We start from the raw sequence: 4,973 nt of genomic DNA on the forward strand, positions 1-4,973 counted from the left end.
AGAATCTGGCCAGTTCATGCGGTGGGGAACCTATTCCGTCTACTATCGGTCTCGCCGGGTCATCTGGTTTATGGATTTTTGGAAGGTCACTTTTGGGGTACAATCGATATCAGTTACCTTGCCCTACGTGGTTTATCACGGACCGCAAATATTTGCCAACTTCGGCTTTATTCCTATTTATTATAGACGTAATATTCACATTATCGATCACCCGTAATGACCTTCAGCTAGATGTCGCTTAACCTTCTGCAAATAATCACTCTTGTTCATAACAACAGTGGCTTTACACTTATCCGCCTTTTTAATCACTATGTTATCCACCTTTGTCAGGGCGTTTAAGGCTCTTTGCTCTGCTGGTGTAATATTTGGAGCTCCTGGCTGCCGGGACTTAAGGACTGTGATCAGCTCTACCCGTAACCTCTCTGCCTCTATTGACTTAAGTTTTTGAAACACAGATTTAATGCTAAGGATTATCTCTTCCGCCCTTATCATCCTTTTGCCTTAGCAGTATCTCAGCCCACGCAAAGTGGCGAAGTGCACATATACAAAGGATCTCATACCACATTGGGAGTTGCCTTACTTGCTGCATACACTGGGAGGGGCAACCAAATGCAGACTATTGCCGACGCCCCCTTCTATCTCTTTCCTATACTTTTTTCACCCTCTCAAAGTCTTTCTCTCCTTGCAGGTTCAGCACTTGGGACTGATGACATCGTTTACTCGCAAGTCACATTTACGTGTCAGCCTGTGCCGACATCCTCAGGCATATCGACATCGCTATTCAGGTCTCAACGCCCAGACCATCTAGGCGCCTACAACCTCAACGCTCCAAAAAGAATTCACCAGAATTGCGTTCTGGAGTCTCTTCCAAGTGCTCCTACAGTGCTTCCACTGCGCTGAGAGTTTTGCACGGGGCGCGGCACTACCAGGCTCGGTCAAGCACCGGACATGAGACTGAAAATCGGAAATGATTAAGTCTCAGCAAATTATTCCAACCAGTCCGAAAAAACTTGACGCAACAAATCATCAGACGTCAAGTGAAAGTGAGCGTGAGGGCCGACCATGGGGTCTGATGCGCAAGGGATGCCAAGAGTAGAACCGTATACGGTGAGCATAGAACCTTTGCGGCTCCAGGGGTTTGTTACCTCGAAGATTCTCTCAAGCGTCACTGAGCTTCTTGGGCAGGTGAAGTACCAACCATGTTGGTCAAAGATCGATGAAAAGTCCCCGGTCAGCGGTTGCTTTATCTGTTTGCCAATACTTGGGAAAGGGGGGCTTGTCCAGTCAACTATACGAAACGGCTGATAGTGCCTATTTTCAAAAAGGATCTCGTAGTGAGCGTGGCTGTCACAGGGCTATGACATTGACTCCGGTCGCAACCAGACTCTTGGTGTCACTTGTGCTTCGTCGCATTATGGTGGCTCATGGAAAACTGATTCAAGAGTAGCGGACAGAATTTCGGCCCGAAATGGCCTGCAATGAAGAAATCACTCCTTCAGATGCTAGAACAACGCCACATGAACAGGCGGCCGAATTTCGGCCCGAAATGGCCTGCAATGAAAAAATCTTTTCACTCCTTCAGATGCTAGAACAACGCCACATGAACAGGCGGCCCATGACATTAATGTAGCTGAGTTTTCAAGCCCGATTCGGCTTGGCTGACTAGTCGTTTCACCCTGACACGCTTGCTCGTCAAAGATTGACCCGAAAGTTTGTGAACCTGTGTCCCTTGTCTTCGAAAACTTCCTTGCGTGTAGAGGTGTACATGATCTCTTTGAAAGTTTGCGCATGCCCAGTGGCGTCCCTCAGCGATGCTCACTTTCTCCAATCTTATTAAACTTCGTTACCGATGGGATAATGGGACAAAGTCTAGGAGGTCTCCAAAACCCCATTGTTCAGATACTTTGTGATAAATGCCTCGTCGATCTGGAGTATCCAGACGATAAGAAGATAAGTGAGGAAGAGTGCATAGGTGATTTTAGATGAACAGACCAGATTCATTCCGAACACGCCACTTGTAAGTTAGGGAGAGGCACTTGAATTTGTGGGGCGTTTTACGTATCTTGGAAGTTGTGTTCTTTCTGATCGCGGTGTAGCTGATGAATTCAGTGGACAAATTTGCAAGACACGGGTATTGTTAGCTAATTTGAAACACCCATGTTATCAAAGGCAGCGTATACCTGGATATAAAAATACATGTACCAGGCTACTGTACGGCCTGCTTTGTATGGCTGTCTGTTGCTTGGCTATGAGGCTTAGCCTGTTCAAGGATGAAAAAGCCCTGGCCTCACTGCACCTGGGTAGAGACGATATATGGTATAGTTCTCAAGGGCGTCCTTGGTGTCAGTTTCCATCGTTATTATTTGAATAAGTTTTTGGAGGTGTAGGCACCTCGGAATGTTTGGGGAAACCTGGCACTAAGTCCCTTCCTCGTTGACTTGTTTGCACGGCAGCGAAGAATCAGGGTTGAACACTGATGTCGTACTGTCGATAATGATGATGGTGAATCTGGTGGCGTAATCATTTTGACTGGAATATCCATTTACCCAATGGATCATATGAGCGCGTTCATCACAAGGAAGCACCTAACTTGTCGATCAAATGCAGAAATCGGTCAACATGTAGAATGGAATGCGCAAGCGAACTATGGCGACAAAAATAAACAAATTAGGCTAAGGCGCAGGTTAAATTGGGCCGAGATGGCTCAAGTGGTTGGATCGCGAATTTACTGACCGGGAATTCCGTGGTTCGAACCCGACGTCTGCCTCTCGACTTCCCTTGTCTAGGTTTGGGCAACCTGGCGGTGTCCAGTCTTTCGTGCTTCCACCGGGTAGCATGGCAGCTAGGCACCGGAAGGGTGTTACAGCTGAATGATTAAATTGGGAACGGGCCAAACAAAACAGATCGAACTGCTTAAATTAAATGGTATCGTGGTATCCATATAAGACAAAGGAGGAGAGCGACATGCATTTGAACAAACTCACCTACACTTTCATAACACCTACCGTATGGCAAATGTCCAACTAACCAGCCGAACAAAAGGAATACGGACCACAACGAAGCAGAAAGCGCTAACGACCAATGAAATTGCGCTGAATCCGTCCGTCGATTAGCTGATTAAACCGTGAGGTTTTAAATGCGTTTTTTGAAATCCATGTGGACAAAAACAGGTATGGAGCAAGTACTCATGAAGCCATCAACCGTTGCCTCATCACACCTGGTGAGTACAAGTTTTAAAGCAAATCACCAGGTTCGGCGAACATATCCGTGATCCGTGACCGATTAACGCACGGAACTACCAATATGTCGATATGTTACGGGTAGCTAGTTTTGGTTGATGGTTCCGATTGTGGGATTCAAGGTTCATTGCCTTGAAGAGCCTGAAGACGATGAAGGAATATTTTACTTCGCAGATTTAGACGAGGGAACCCAACAGGGAACTCAGGAGATGTTTTTGTGCCGCACTGTGAGAAGGAACCATATGATATTACAATAATATATATAAAAGGGGGTTCAGGCATACGGCTCTCGTCAAACAGGTCCACGTCAATGTACCATGCAAAATCGGCTCAAAAGTCATTCGCCGTTTTACGGATGATTCGGCGAGCATTTCCCGTATCGCTAGCATAAACTTCCAGGTACTCTACGGAGCTCACGTCAGACCGATTATTGAATATACCAGCCAAATTGTCTACTCAGGACACAAGGAAAATATAATACTCATTGAGCGTGTCCAATGAGCCGCCACATAAATAGTTGCCGGCCTCAAATATTTTGATTATGAAATGCGCCTCACGATACCCGGCCCACTTCCCCTGGATTGTCATTGCTTCCGGGAATGCTGGTACTCAGTTATGCCCTGTTTGATCAAGGTTAATCCACCAGGTTCTTAGGCGTTGACCAAATTAACACGCATAGAAAGATCATGAAGCTCAGAGCGCATACCTTATTCAGGCAAAATGCTTTCACATTTCGAGTAGTTGCTTCGTGGAATAACCTTCTCCCGACGGTTGTCAGCGCTACATCTAACAACCAGTTAAAAATATCAGCGAACGCTTCAAAATGCGAGCCATCGCGCTGACAAACTTACTGTATCGCGCTGAGAACTAATTGGGCACCCTCATTTTGTTTGTGCCTCTCAGGTGAACGGTTGTCTCTAAACAACAAGAACAAACTTGACCCGGGGCGCTTGGCCGAAAGCCCCGATCCTGTGTGTCAATCCATGAGTCCGTAAAATCAAGTCACGAAATACGTTAATCTTAAAAGTACAAACATTGAATCCAACCTAACGTAATGATAATTCCGTCATTCATTCGCTTACCCAACCCATGTAATTGTGATCTTCACTTGCTTCACTGATCTGCATTCGCCATTCACCATGCCGCAAAGGCCGTTCCGTCCGACACTGGTATATTGGCATGTATGTATGGGTGTGAATGTGCGCTGCGTGTTACTGTCCCGTTTTCTGAGTCTGCTCTGGCTTGTTCCTTCACGGTGTCCGTGTAATTCCCCTGCCGAGGAGAATCGCGAGAGTGTCTTTGGAAGGGACGACCGCGGATGCCACCACAAAACTAGCATTTTGCTCGCAGTTATTTGGTTTGCGGACCTTGACACTACACAGTGAGGGATTTGTGCATTTGTCCACGCCACGAACGTGGAAGCATGAAGTTCGCCATGTAGCCCCGCTTTGTATAAAGAGCACCGTGGCTTCCCAATCCAATTCTTTCTTCGACATTATGGACCGTAGAACGTACGTGTGACTCAGAGCCACCTATGGACAACCTCAACAACAAGTTAAAGCCCTTAAGGCTACTTAAACCCGGGACGATTGCACACTGCGTCGTGACGTCGCACACCATAGAGATTTGTGCTCGTATGAAGGAAATTGCTTTGGCGCAGTGCTGTAGTGGACTAGGACCTTATCAGCGTGTTCGGATAAATCAACAAGCAAAGTAACCAATACAAAACCACAA

The sequence above is a fragment of the Opisthorchis viverrini genome (assembly GCF_000715545.1).
Source record: "Opisthorchis viverrini unplaced genomic scaffold opera_v5_162, whole genome shotgun sequence".
NCBI classification, from domain to species: Eukaryota; Metazoa; Platyhelminthes; class Trematoda; order Opisthorchiida; family Opisthorchiidae; genus Opisthorchis; species Opisthorchis viverrini.